This window comes from Anas platyrhynchos, chromosome 1 (assembly GCF_047663525.1).
Source record: "Anas platyrhynchos isolate ZD024472 breed Pekin duck chromosome 1, IASCAAS_PekinDuck_T2T, whole genome shotgun sequence".
Taxonomy (NCBI): Eukaryota; Metazoa; Chordata; class Aves; order Anseriformes; family Anatidae; genus Anas; species Anas platyrhynchos.
Genome location: NC_092587.1, coordinates 147,438,075 through 147,454,066, shown reverse-complemented (window position 1 = coordinate 147,454,066; position 15,992 = coordinate 147,438,075).

Sequence of the window (15,992 nt, the reverse complement as noted above, 5' to 3'; positions counted from 1 at the left end):
TGATCCCTGTGCCCCTAAGATAAATAGGGTTCTTTTATCACTGTGGAGGAGCAGTGGGGTGAGGAGTGCTGGTGTCATGAATGAGTTTTTCTGGAGGGTGACCACTCTGCTGCCTGCTTGCTGTGATCCCCCAGCATGACAGCACAGCAGCCCTGTGGTCCAACAAAGTGACCCAAGCTTGGGAAAAGTGGGGCTCACCTTCCAGTGATACTGCTTCCATGCTGAAGTTGTTTTGGGCAAATTATTTCAGCTTACCTGAAAGCTATCTACAGCTTACCTGTATCTGTAAAGCAGATGCGTGCTGTCTTTCCAAGTTCTGCTAACAAACAGCTTTATGGAACTGGCGGTTTCAGACCCAAATGGACCTGTGAGGGCCACTGAGAAGCTGGCTATCACCAGGGAAAGACCTGAATCCACAGCTGTGAGATTCCTACAGCTGGAAGTTGGGGAACATCCCTTGTATTACAGTACTTTCCATTGGTATGGCTGGGAAGTGTATTTCTTCCCACCATGAACATGCACATCCCTTCATTAGAATTAGCCCCTGTAAGTGTTATACAACTGAAATAAAATTCACCCTATTTTACATTGAACAATCAGTTTGTATGTATTTGAAGTGACTTCGTGGTCTAACAAACTTGCATGATTGAGTAGGTATCATTTCTCTAAATCACTTTTAACAGATCTTCTCATTAATCATTGCATATCTCAACAATTTGATCCTGTTAATGTACGTAAAGCATGCATTCAACAACTGACTTAGTTACGGAGTCACCACTTAGTCCAGAGATTAAATGCAAAGTTGTATTACATGTAGGGTATTGCAAAAATAACCTCAGGCTTTTAGTTTTGATTTCCACTCTATTGATTTGCACTAGGTAAATTTAATTCCAAATCTTACAGATGGCTGAGATAGTCATTCAATTTTGTCATTGCAGTGTAGAAACCATTAGGAAAATGGAGACGTAAAGGTCACAGTAATCTTTTCTGGAATGAAGAATAAAGAACCAATTTTATTCAGAGGTCAGATTTATACCAAGAGCTCTGAAGCACTCACTATGCCATTGTTTAAGTATGTACAAAGTTTCATTGCTATGCAATATTTGTGAAACGTGTTGCCAACAGATGATGGAAATGTGGAAAATTACTTATTTCCTTCTATGCATGGATAGTAGGAGATTCAGGAGTGGGAGATTCCCATGTTACATACAAGCAGGGCATTTTTCCATGGGCACTTTTGTACTCCTCCATCCTATGAAAGTGTCTATATTGGCCTTATGATCTGTGACTGGGATGTGGAGAAGTACCTTGGATCTGCATCACAAATAATCACTTTTTTCTTCAGAGCAGTCACTTTTTCCTGCACAGATACTTAGAGGAAATACTTTCTGCTATAAGAGAGAAACTGAATTTATTGTCATAAATTTTATTTTTCTTCTTCTTCCACATGAAAGATATTCAGTGTTTAACAGAGTTGTTCCATTTTTAAAATAAGGCAGTATAATATAACTACAAACGTTACATACACAGGTATAGTGTCTTTAAAGAAAAAAATGGATTTTACAACCTCAGTATTGATGAGTGCCTGTAAGCAATTTTAAGCTCTTAGCATGTAAATGTTGGGAGCAATTCAGATGCCTAAACACAGGAGTCTAGAGCCAGTGCAGATGGTCTCAGGGTACCCAGCTATCCTGTAATAAGGGTGAGAGTGACTTTACTGCAGGTCCTGGATCAGACGTGTCAGACTCAGATGCCTCAGCTCTGGCAGCCTGAGGCACCCACCTGCTTCAGGCACATACACCACTTTCCATGGGGCTTCTGTTCTAAAGGTGAGGGAAGTCTAAGAGCAGGCAGCCTAGAGTTAGAGCTGCCAAACCCAGAAGTTGGGTTTTGCAGAAAGCTGCTTGTCAGACTCCCCTTAGCTTAAGGGTTAACTACAGCAATTGGCCTGAGTTAGTGTGCCTGAGTTAGCTGAGTGAAGCATTTTTCTTACAGGAATTACATTGGTATCCCACTTGCTGCTGTTTTAAACTCTCACTATGAACATAATGCCCCTTTGCCTCATTCAGCTTTGTTCCTTATACCTTTTTACTTTCAATCAAAATCTTTCCTTGTACTCCTAGTTGTGTCCCTAGTGCCAGAAGCCTTGAACCTGTGGCACACTGAAAATTCACAAAACAGAGAGATAAGTTTGTGTACTACAGTTATAAGAAAATATAACAAATGTTTATTTCATAAGTACATATATGAAAGCCAAGGAGTTTTCTGTAGATCCTTTTTCCCTGAAAGACAGCAATAATGCACTGAAAAACAGTGGGGTTTTGAACTATGAGCTTTACCTTCTAGTCTTATTTATTGAAGCAAGGTTTAAAAAAACAAATGATGTGGACAGAAATAAAGGAAGTAATAGTTTATTGAGGAAATAGTTTCTTAAGGAAGACCTCCTAAGTTCTGCTCCACATGTATTAATGGAAAAATGTGTTATAATAGCACTGTATGTAAAAAAGAAAAGTAATAAGAACCCTTTACATTTGGTACCACAGCAAGGTTACAAGCCTTATTAAATTTGTATTTACATATTACAGTGAGCTCACTTTGTTCCAGGGTAATGTGGGGCTACGAACTCTGGGGAGTGGAAAACACCAGGTCCTACAGGAAACGCAGGCAAAGGAGACACCTGGATCTGGAAGAACAGACATATAGCAGGGGATCCCAAGTTCTGCTTCATTAAATACTCCATGCCAACTGCTCACAGTTTATCTTTTTACCCTGATCTATTCAGGGTTCACATCTCTATTGGCCATTGCAGTACCCTGCTAACTTTCCTGCCCTGCCAAATTTACTATATTGCAACTCCTGGCAACAGAAAACTCTCTCATTGATCTCAGACAGGTTCCCAGGCAGGGTGTTAAGACCACACATGGTAACAGAATGGAACTGATGAGAACTTGATCTCCTCTTGGCTTTTTGGTACTCTTCCTTGTGTAACTCCAGGTGAGCCATAAAGAGGCTTTGTTTCTTCACTTGGCAAAGCAGGGTTAACAATGTACTTCTATCTCCTGACGTTATGATAAAGATAATTCTTTTCTAAAAAGAAATATGTGTGAGGCACTAACTACAAAATGTCACAAGTGAAAAGAAAAGAAAAAAATCCATAAAAGCACCTCTCCCTCCTTTTTTCACACTGTGTTGTCACTGAATCTTGTCATTTTTATTCTACATCTACCTCTTATCCCAACCTGTCTTCCCTGATCTTGTTACTTCAGTCTCTTCATCTCAACCCAGATCAGCCGTTTCAATTATTCTGTGTTCATGCTAGATACTCTTAGTTATTCCCATGGCTTATTGCATGGGTGGGCAGCAGAAGTAATAATTAGTCACTTAAAAGAAAGGTCGTGTGCTGAAGATTTCACTCTCTGCTTACTATCCCTTTTGCCAGCATCCACTTCCAACCTTTCATCCCACAGGACTGACTCCTGATCTCTGTATTCACTTGGCACTGAGATAAATGCTTACATTTGCTTCATTTGCTGTGTCTTTTTTGTTTTGTTTTGTTTTGTTCTGTTTTGTTTTGTTTTGTTTTTTACAGGGAATGATATGCATGAAGACAAACACTCTACAAAAGTTTGGTGAGAAATTTTTCAGCAGTTTGTATGAGTGCTGAGATCAAGTGCCTAGGAGCTGCAGTGTGTAAAAGAGTGTCCTTTCCTAAAATTTTCTAAACGTGAAAATGACTCATTTGCTAGTATATCAGTTTGTGGCAAGAAACCATACCTATGGTATAGTCAATACAATCAATTCTAGTTACTTCTAGCTGAATAAGAACAATTTTATTATTATTATTATTATGTCAACACATTTTAATTGATAATATGTTGCATTAAATTATCTGGTTTCAATTTTAAGCCCTTTTGTGCCATTGATGTGCCGGTGATTTTCAGATGTTACTTTGGCTGAAATATGCAGTAAAATAGAAAATAGCTTCAGAATCCCGGATTAGCTGTCACTGATGGCATAAGTCTGTCAATAGCAGCCAGTAAATGCAGGAGACTGACTTTTTCCTCTTATTTTTATTTATAAATTCCATTTCAGAACAGCAATAAGACACTGCAGGCCATGCATTTTGAAGGGATTATTGCACTTCTCTGACGACTAAAGTCACTTGCCCTTTAGCCTCGTGTCTTATAACACCTCCCGAGGTGTTCGGTAGTAGTCCAGAAATGCGCGGCATGCTGTGTCTTATAGCTTAAATATATTTAGCTTGATCACACAGAAAAATAATGACAAAGTAAGAGAACGTGCAAGGAGCACCCTCCCTCCCCCCCAGCTATTCCATTCTTTTTCCATTCTGCTTTAATCAACTCATAAGTAAAATAATTCACAGGTCACCAACTGTTTTTAAAAATGTACATGAAACATGGAACGATTGTTTCCCTGTTATGGTATCTTGCAGCATATATGAAACAGCAGCCTTTTAATACAGTTTGGATTGTTGCATAATATAGAAATACAGCTAAATTCTTAAAAGGGTTAAACAGTTCCATTCTGCCTTAAATTACCACTGTCATTCAATTCATTAGATGAGTTTATGGAGTTACAATATGTCTGTAATTTATAGCCTGCTTACTGACAAAGCTTAATGCTAACATATGCCTAATTTGCCAAGGTTATCTCGAGCCCCATTCATCTCCCCCACTAACAATATGCTGCTGATTCCATGCTTCATGGATGAGGTACATGCGGTTTCATATTTAGTGCTATCAATCACAAGTAATTGCCTCCAGCTCCCCGCCTCAGTGTTCAAAGTGATTTCTCTTCAGCCTCTGAGGCTTGATGAAAAGGGGATGCATAGCCAGAGGAGGGCATCATCCTCCAGCCTTAGCAGCTGCAGATCTGAAGGAGCTGAAAATCAGAGAGCGAGATGCATACCTGCAGCTGATACCTCCAAACTTTTCTCTGCCCAGGGCAAGCAGGCTGGCTTCTGAATTAATGTCCTCAGGATTTCCAAAGCGATGTGCTGGACTAACCTCTGACACCTCCAGCCCGGATCCCAGCCGAGGGATCCATCTCTGTGCTCTCGGGCTGTTAGCGTGGCTGCACGGGCACGCGGGAAGTTGCCAGACCTGAGGCTGGCAGGACAGACCACAATTCACTTGTGTATTTTCAGTATGCACCGAGTCTTCTTGGTGGGTTTGTAATACCCCCAACTAAAAGTACCCTGTGTAGCAAAACCTTTTAAAATTGTAGGAGCCCCAGTCCTACCAACTCTAAAACCCATGCTCCGTTTCATTCCTCCGAAGGGTCCGGTTGGTTTGCCTTGCAGAAGTGTTTACAGTATCAGGGTCTAAGGAGAGCAATTAACTCACACTTCTCTGCTCTATTCCTCTTTGTTTGCTTGCTGATATTTTCTGCAACTTCAGGTTAATCTATAATGGCCCCATGTATCAGTATGTATCAACCCCCCTCTTTATCTCATTAGGCTTTTTTTTTTTATATATATATGTCTGTAATCATCCTAGAAGCTGAATACCGATCAAAAATTCAACAGAAGTGTCTGATCCTGAATTGTTTTTGTATATTCTTACTGCAGTTCATGGGGATTGCTCATGTTCCTGTGTGAGTACTAGCAGTTGCAGTGCATGGATCAAAATCTTTGATTTCACACATGCAAACAAATGCACATAGACACATACACACCGTCTCTCAGCCAAAACTAGCAGCTAAACTAGCTGCTTAGATATGTAGTTTTCTAAGCCCTTAAATATATTCCAGAAATATTTTAGATCACATTAGAAAACAGATAACAAGTTAACAAATATGGTTTGCTAAATTGCATCTTTCCCTTTGTGATTCTACAATGAAGAATATCTAGGAAGAATTTTGGTTTTGGAAACTCTTCTATCAGCCAGCTATAATCTTAGATTTGTTGAGGCTGGTACTGTGCTTGACATTAACACCTCTGCTGGAAAATGGAGACTGTTTGGCAGACTCAGTGAAACTCTGCTCAAGTGAATTTACTGTGATCTGCAGTACTGAAAGAAATTACTGCAGCAAAAACAATGTTGATTTTTTTTACTATAATTATTTATTTATTTATTTATTTTAGGAGTTAAAACCAGAGTGGTGTTCAATGGTTTTGCTGCATAGGAAAACTATATTTTTAATGCTTATCTTTGAAAATGAAAAGAAAGTAAAAATATATTTAATTAAAGAAAATGCTGATGCTCATATTTTTTTTTCTATGACTTGAAAATCTCTGTCATATATGGAATTGATGATTAATGATATGAAAACGAGTGTTAGTCCGTCTTAAGTGCGGTTGTTTTTTTTGGTTTGTTTCCTGGGTAGTGTCACAGCTCAGGAGCATGTGATGAAAGGAGAGCAGTTGTGGGCTTCAAACAAGTTTAGTGAAAGGCAGAAAGAACTCTGAGAGCAATCAGAAAAACTGATGTGGATGCAGAAGAATATACTAACTATGTGTCTATGTGGTTAATTGTCATTATTTTTATTATGAATTGATATTAACGTGACTTTAAAATAGCAGTGATTCTTGCTTGTATTTAAATAAGCTTTTATTTCTAAAGTGCCTGATAGGATACAGTCAAAGGATCTGCTAAAAATTTAAATTCATTTTCTATCCTGCCCTCGGATAAAAGGCTAAATATTTAGTTTTTATAGCACTGTTTTAATTTTTTAGGTTTACCTTTTAATCACATCAAGTGAGCAACAGAAATATATTCAATACTCTTTTCCATGCTGCTTGTATTAGCATGATTTACAATTCAGGAGTGTGACATACAGTTATTAAAAAAAAAAAAAAAAAGTTGGAAAAATACTATACTAGTTATTATTTAATCTAAGGTTTGGGACTTTGTCTATTTTGTAATGTATGAAATAAATATGAAGACAAAACAGAGCATTTATAGAAAAATTTCTGAAAGGGATAGAAGAAATTTTAATTTAATTTTATTTTTTAATACAATTGTTGTGAGTCTTCAGAAATATACACATTTATCTCAATATAACTTAAGCAGTACTAGCCAGGAGAAGAGAAATAACTGCCAGAAGTATTCAGAAAACTTATCTTTTTGTTTTAAAGACTGTTTCTTAATCAGTGGCTGGAAGGAAATTTCTTTGTTAATCTTTGCATATATTCAAAAGGGCTATAAGGCTAAGTGGATGCACTTTGCATTGCGTCTGCTGACTTCCTATTCAGAGCATCTCTGACAAGCGGGGGGTGGAGTGGTGCTGTGCTGCGGTTTGTGGGAATAGGCTCTTTCAGTTCTGGTTTATTACATGGCTAATTAACCAAGGTCACCGAGCTCTTTTATAAGTCTGCCAATAGAGACATCACTGGTGCTTTAACAGATCTGTTTATTATATTGCACATCCTGACAATATGACAAAGATTAAAAAAAAAAATACAGGGGAGCATTTACCTGGAGCATTGAATACACATGCAAACACCAGAAACAAAAATAAAACTTAAAGAGTAGGCACCAAAATACCCTGGATTTTTTTTTTCCAGTTTAATCTTAAAACTATTTCTGTACAATGTTCCTCCACAATGGATATGCATAGCAAATATAAATAATGACTACAGGAATTTGTAAACTGTCACAGTAATAACCTGATTTACCTGTAACACGGGATCTTTGGCAAGATTAGTTTTCTGTATACAAATTAACAAGGAATGCATGGTGGTGAATAATTAAGTAGTAAGACAAGGAGCTATGTCTCAGGATTATTCACTAGGCTAAGATAAGCCTCAGTATCCCTGTAGCTGCTGTGAATGCAGAACAGTGATGTTTGTGGCCGATGCTGCACAGAGACATTTTGCAAGATGCTGTCACCTTCATTTAAGTAGCCAAGGGGCTCTCTTAAAACTGATGAGACTAGGACTGTGCCTGGGCCCAAAGGTTTGGTGGTCAGAGGCCTCCTCTGGCTGTCCTTAGCACACAGAGCTTCCTCAGTCCCACTCCAGCCCTGAGTGTGAAACCAGGAGAGCGTGACATGACAATGTCCCTGTCTGACACGTACCGCAGGTCCCAAGGGAGCTTTGGTGACAGCTCATCATCCCCATAACACCCACCTGTACCTGCCTCTGAGAAATCCATTGGCAGCTGTGCACTGCTCCCTTCTCTTCTCCTAAATCAGCTCTCACGGCAAGGCTGCTGCTGTAAGTGTTATATCTAATACTAGCATGGCATTTCCCTGTCATCATGGTGGCCTCTCCTGGGGCAGTGAGAAGACCTGCAACCCTTCTGTCCGGCAGTGCTGGCTCACTGGTGACTACTGAACCTGTGTCAGAGCTGACACATGAAGCATGTTTGCCAGTGGCTATGCAGATGTGTTCATGAGCCTCCAAAGTCCTGTCTGGATGTCACCTGTCTGGTTTGGCCCCCACGATGCCACCAGCTGAACTGGAATGATTTCACAATGATCTTCAGGAAAGCAAAGGATATGCAGACCAAACCTGAGTGATGGTGTAAGGGGCAATCTCAGCAGTCTTTATTTATTTATTTATTTATTTATTTATTTGGGGGGGGGGCAAGGGGTGGAGGTTGCTAAACAGCACTCATAATGCTGGATATCTGTAGGGTGCTGCTTTTTCTGAGAGGGTTGGCAGGGCCAGGTGAGCACCAAAGGCCCCTTAAAGACTTCAGCAATGTTCATTGGGGATGGAGTCGGGACTTCTGGTTCTTAGCCCCAGCTGCAGTTTTCTGGGCTGTGGTCTGAGGAGTTGGATGCCTCTGTGGCTCCAGCAATGTGTTCTGTGCATCCAGTAGGCCCCAGGGTGGAAAGGCAGCCGTGTTTCTCTCCCAACCTTTCCTGTACTGCCTCCAGAGGCCTCTAGTGCACTATGGGAGGCACTGACCTCCTCAGCCATTCCTCCCTACATGCCATTCCCGTCCTAAACCTCATATCCCGACTTGGTACCAAGAGGTGAGCTGTTTGCTTGCTGTGAAAGGAAAGGATTCCAAAGGGTAGTGTATCATATGCTGGAAAGGTGGCATTTCAGGGGAGATCTTACATTTTTTACCAGAGCCAATAAGTGACGGGACCAGGGTGACAATTTTAAACTGTAAAGGGGTAGATTTAAATTGAATATTAAGAAGGCATATTTCATGGTGAGAATGATGAGACACTGGAACAGGTTTCCCAGAGAAGCTGTGGATGCCCCATCCCTGGAAGTGTTCAAGGCCAGGTTGGATGGGGCTTTGGGCAACCTGATCTAGTGAGAGATGTCCCTGCACGTAGCAGGAGGTTGGACTGGGTGTTCTTTAAAGGTCCCTTCCAACCCAAACTATTCTGTGATTCTCTGATTCTGTGATCTTGGACCGTGACATCCCTCCACTGACTTTCACCTTCTACGATTATTCCCCACCTTATTTGTATTCTTCTAGAAAAACACCTCTCTCTTTTACTGTACATTCAAACAAGCTTCTTCTTGCTTTCCCCACATTAGAAGAAAGCTCCTCCTAAAAATTTCCATTTCATTCTGTTCTTTCAGATCTCTTCTTGAGGCTACTCTGTTACACCTATAAAGATCCTGACAATGATTAGCCTGCTGGTATACAGAAACCAGCAATTTTTAGATAGTGTAGATCCACCACCACTATCCTCGGTCATGTCTGCGTGTTCTCTTAGACTTACAGGGTTCAGCTCTGAATCAGGAGACTTGCACTTAGATATGTGCATGTAGAAGCCACATATGGGCTAGGAGCCCAGGCCTAATTTGCAGTCTGCTGTGTCTAGTTGATACAGTCAGTGGAAATGTCAGGGTGATTCAGGCTCCTCAGACACACATACTGATTCAGCTACTAGAGCTCCTGGTAGAGAGCTGATGCACACGTAGGAAGCCAACAATAACATATGTAACAATTATAGCCACAAAGGGATCCTAAAAGCAGACAAAAAAATAAAAAAAAATAAAAGAGGAATCCTTCTTTATTGTGTTTATGTGGCAAGGTTTTGGTAGCAGGCAGATACAGCAGTGGCCTCTGTGAGCAGAGCCCAGCAGCTGCCCCATGTTAGATCAGAGCCAGCTCTGGCTGGCTCCACAAGGGATCTGCTTCTGGCCAGAACAGCAATATCTTCCTGTAGTTTTCTGGCCAGAAGTCTTTGTTCCTTAGGAAGCTTGTACTGACTGGAGAAACTGAAAAAATAGCTATCAGAGCCTTTAAACTGAGTACCATCAACGTCAAAGTTGGTGCTAGTCATGGTGGACCAAATCTGCAGTAGTCACAACCAGGCATCATTGTAGTCCTCCTTACAAGGACCTGCTTCAGCTCCAGGCAAGATGCAAATAAGGAGTGGGACTTTTCATAGATTTTACAGTGTCAGGTAAATCACGTCATTGTAAATCACACCTATATGGCTTGTTTTTTTCTCCTGCCTGATACCATTTTTGGCCTTGTCTCTCAGGCTCAAGTATGCTTTATAAATATATGCTGTCAGAGTGAAAAGAGAAACATCCCAGAATCAAAAATAAAATCAAAAAAATATAATCACTCTGCCCTGTCAGGACGATGTGTCAATAGCAATCAGAGGTCTGACTCCATGAATATTGGGCAAGGAGAAAATTTCTTACTTTCTGCTCCCTACATCACTTGCCCCAGTCTGTAACCATAGTGGATGAATCTGGAATTCTATTTTGTTTTTTGGCTTTTAATGTAAAATATATTCATGGTCCTTGGAACATGGGTCAAAATACTGTCTTTTTAATATATTCCATTTTAAGCTAGTGTTGTAAAGAGCAGGCTATGGAGTTATCCTAGTGGCTTCTGTTAGATTATAGACACTTTACGTTTTGGAGTTCTTGTGCCATGTATAGATTTTCTTTTTGCCAAGAAATAAATTCAAGCACATTGTTCCTGTTCTGGATGAGTGAAAGGATGGTACAATTCTCTCACACATTTTTAAAAAGGAAAAGAGTGATGTGCTCTCCATTTTTTTATGAAATAAAATTAAATGTCTAATTTTATCTGATTTTATTTCAAATGTAAAGATAGTGGAATGGAATGGAATGGAAGAATAGAATAGAGTAGAGTAGAGTAGAGTAGAGTAGAGTAGAGTAGAGTAGAGTAGAGTAGAGTAGAGTAGAGTAGAGTAGAATAGAATAGAATAGAATAGAATAGAATAGAATAGAATAGAATAGAATAGAATAGAATAGAATAGAATAGAATAGAATAGAATAGAATAGTTCATTTGGAAGGGAACTTCAAAGATCACCTACTCCAACTGCCTGACCAATTCATCACTAACCAAATGTTAGAGCATATTAATGAAGGCATTGTTCAAACACCACCTGAACAGTGACAGGCATGGGGCATCAACCACCTCCCTAGGAAGCCTGTTCCAGTGTTTCACCACCCTCAGAGTAAAGACATTTTTCCTAGTATCTAGCCTGAACCTCCCCTGGGACAGCTTTGTGCCATTCCCACGAGTCCTAAGATTGGTTACTTAAAAGCAGAGACCAGCATCTCCCTCTCCACTTCCTCTCCTTAGGATGTTGCAGAGAGCAACAAGGTCACCTCTAAGCCTTCTTTTCTCCAGACTAGACAACCCAAGTGTCCTCGGCCTCTCCTCACAGGACATGCCCTTCAGCCCTCTTACCAGCTTAGTTGTCCTCCTCTGGACACTTTCAGGGACCTTGACTTCCTCATTATATTGTGGAGGCCAGAACTGCACACAATAGTCAATATTGTTATTCACAGGGGTCTAAGTATTTCCACATGTAGTGAGGGCAAACAGAATGTTCTTTCAGGGTAAGGATGCTACAAAGAAGTTCCCCACAGCCTTGTATTCTGCAGTTGTACCAAAGTTGAACCCTCCAGTAATGTCTGTGGAAATTTATGAATAGTTTAAATTAGGAGCAACCTAAGATAAGTATAAAATACATAAGTCATATCAGAATATTTTTTTCTATGATGTGCCTTTTTTTTTTTTTTTTTTTTTTGTGAAGCCTCAGATGTAAAGACATTTTTTCATATCAGTACTGAAGGGTCAAATACTAGTGCCAAACACAACCATTTCTTACTCTCAGATACAATTTGAAAGGGACTCTCACTGCTGCTGCTGCTATACTAGTTGTAAGGGCAGGGTATTTGTAAGCACTTAATTACCTACTTTGTAAAACCTGAACTAATGTTTTATAGGTAACAACTAACCATGATTTTTGTGGAGGGAAGAATGTAAAAAACTTTCATTGCTTTTATTTTCTTCCAGCAGTGCCTAATATCTAAATGGCATAGATTTAACTTACTTCCACAAAGCTGTTGAATTGAGTAGGCTATGCCAACCATTTTACCAATAATCGCTTTTCCTTTCACATCTATATTTTTTCTAGTCATGTGAAATCTCCTCCACTTGGTATTAACTTTCTGTAACTCTTTGTGTATATACAGCAACAACCATCTTTTCCTCACCATCTTTTATCCTGAATATGATTGTTCACGCCTGGCTAGTGAGTTCATGCCATATGAAAATTTAATCAGTTAATGTCTGTTCCCTGTGTTTTTCAAGAGTTACTTTGGTTTTAGACACCCACATTTGGTCTCCTTTTGTAAAGAGGGGTGCTTTTCCTCTAAGCCCCCATACTTTGCTCTCTAAATCCTCAGTGAGTTGAGAGTTGACACCAGCAGGATTGGTACGTGTAGTTCTCTGAAAGCTGCCATTAGAGCATTTCATAAAAGGGGGTAACAGTGTAGCAAAGACATTGTGGGTTGCAAAATATCTCCATATCTTACACTTAAAAGTTTTGCTAAAGCACTCTGTAACTACAGTTTGGACTTTTTTATTGGTAATCCAATGGTGAATATTACATTACTTTAACAAAATGTTTTAAAATCTGCTTTAAAAGTTCTTTAAGCCTCTCCATCTGTAATTTCTGAGCTTCACTTCTTTTAAATTCTTTTAAAATTGCAGTTCTTTTGTTCATGTATTTGCCCTGGAAGTGGTAGTTTTTATAGTGAGAGAAATATTGCTGGGCCCACAAGGGCAAGCAACATTCCAAATCCCAGCCTGAACTCTGGCAGAAAGAAACAAAAGGATAACTAATCCTTTACAAGGTGATCTGAATTAGCATATGCTTTTTTTTATTGTTATTATTATTTCTAAATGGAAAAACATGCTTTAAAACTAGCATTCAATTAATACATTTTAACACTGATCATATCATCTCCTTATTCTTAAACACCTCCTCTGACTAGCAAAACAACCACTAGGTTTGGATAAGAAAGATTACAATTATGTAAAACTTTAATTCTTTAATTTTTACATAAATAAGCTCTCTCTTCAGAGACTTGTTAAATCTCTCCTAGTTGTAGAAATTATGTTTATCAAGCCAAGAAATAGCTATAACATTATGACCAAACTAGAACTCACAGTTCAAACTCTGACTACTGAATATCAAACATTTTAGTAAAGAACTCACAAACATTTCAGAGTAAACGTAAACAATAATTTACAATGTTATTAGTTCAAATAAATTCACAATAAAAAAATGTAAATATTCAATGGATAGGAAAAAAAAATCTTTGTGTAACTAACAACTGTGGATTACACATCTCCATGAGTACAGAAGAACACCTGAAACTTATTTTCATACTCATTTGGAAGTCTTGGTTAAAGGCCTTTGCATGCTTTATGAAACATGTTAGAGAGGGGACATTACGCTAATGACTAAGATAGCAAGATTTGAGTTACTACTTCCTGTTTAGAAGAGTCTTCAGAAATACCACCTGGAATATTTGAATCATGTTGCCATTCTGTATATCATCTGTACATCATCTGTAAATCAAGTATGCCCTAGAAGCCAAGAGGACCAACAGTACCCTGGGATGCATCAGGTATGGCATTGCTAGCTGGTTGAGGGAAGGGATTGTCCTGCTCTGCTCTGTGCTGATGCCTCGCCTTGAGTGCTGTGTGCAGTTTTTGGTGCCACAGTGTGAGAAGGACATAAAAGTATTAGAGAGTGTCCAAAGGAGGGCAACAATGATGGTGAAGAGGGAAAGGAGCTGTTGAGGAGTGGCTGAGGCCCCTTGGTTTGCTCAGCCCCGAGCAGAGCAGGCTGAGGGGAGGCCTCGTGGTGGCCTGCAGCTCCCTCACAAGGAGAGCAGAGGGGCAGGCGCTGAGCTCTGCTCTCTGGGGACAGCGACAGGACCCAAGGGAACGGCATGGAGCTGCGACAGGGGAGGGTCAGGCTGGGGGTTAGGGAAAGGGTCTGCACCCAGAGGGTGGTCGGGCACTGGGATAAGCTCCCCAGGGCAGTGGTCATGGCACCAAGCCTGCCAGAGTTCAAAAAACCTTTGGACAGTGCTCTCAGACATGGGGCTTTTGTTTTGGGTGATCCTGTGTGGAGCCAGGAGTTGGACTTGATGATCCTCATGGGTCGCTTCCAACTCAGGATATTCTATGAGACTATGATCTACCTTCTCAGTACTTCACACATGGCATTGGTCTCTCTCTGTGATTTGGCTAGTGAAAAATGTTTATACTCTAGATATTTCACTGCTGACGTTCTCCAAAACTGCCTGTAACTCTGTTTACTCAGTTCTGCATGAAAGGGGAGGACAGACTCTGCTGTTCTCTGTGGATTTGCACCCTGTTATATGTACATTTGCTACTTGTTTGTATTTGTTGTACTTCTATTCTGGGCTTTCATCCAATACCTTTTATAACATTATTTTTTTTTCTTGGCTGTCTTTCTAATTTCACATTCTATTTTTTAAATTTATTTTTATTTTATCTTATTCCCACACTTCTCTCTCTCTCTTTTTTTTTTTTTTTTTTTTTTTTTAGCTTCTTCTGCAGTCTTTTCCATTGTTTGCTAGAACTGTTTTCTTCATGATGTCCCTCAGCAAGGGCACTGCATCACAATAAAAATGTTTCTCTTACGCTCTTTGGAGAAACGTCTTTGTGTCATCATCCACTGACCAAGGGTCTCCCTTTGCTAATGCTTTGAAATATGAAAATGAACTGATTTGTTGTACAGTAATTCCTCAGCTGCCTAACAATCCTCTGTCTCATGCCAGTAAAATGTTTCCATCCTTCCTCAGGTGAAATATTTCTCTGCAAAAACTAAAGTGTTTGAGAGGGTTGACTCTGCTTTTTCTGTGAAAACTCTCCTATTACAACAAATATAAACACTATGGTCCCCTTTGCTTACCCAATAATTGTTGAGGCTTGTTGCATAAAGGTGATGTCTACAGTTTGGGGATCTAAAGTCATTTCAGCTTCACAGAACATAGCAGCAAAGTAATCCTACTGCTGTCTGCTTATGCCTGCAAGATACGCCTACAAGATATATTCAATGATTTTTTTAAACATCTTTGTGAAACATACCAGTTTTTAAAGTCAGACCTAATACAATTAGAGATGTGTTTTGTTGTTGTTGTGTTGTTGTTTTTCTTTTCCATTTCTCTCTCTCTTTTTTTTTTTTTTTTTTAATTTCTGTTTTTCAGTCTAGGAGCCTGTCTCCAAGACTTATGAAAAGTCCAAGACATACTGTGGCAAATCATTGTCACAGGTATATGATCTGTAGGCTCTGCTTTTCTAAATTGCTGTTTCTCTTGTAATTCCCCTTGCCCTCCTTCCTTCCAGGAGAGGTGCTGAAATGATTTGGGCCACTATGACAACATTGTGGTGCTCTGAGGCAGTTTGTTCAGTCCAGGAAGAGCTGTACTGAACATCAAAAGCCTAAATGAGTTTGAGAGGATGATATGAGCAAATTAACAGAATTTTAATCGTGGTGAGATGGATCTGTTGTTAAAGAAGGAATATATAAGAATGTATAGAACCTGAGGGAACATAGACTTATTTTTTTTCAGTGAATGCCTGCATAACTTTCCACAAAGAATTGGCAATATGAGAGCTTGTTTAGAACCCTATGTCCATCTTGAGTGAAATATAGCAAGATAAACATGATCTTCCTGATTTCTAGAGTGGCATATTTCCTCTTCCAGGGGCTAGCAAGCTGTCAGTGAAAG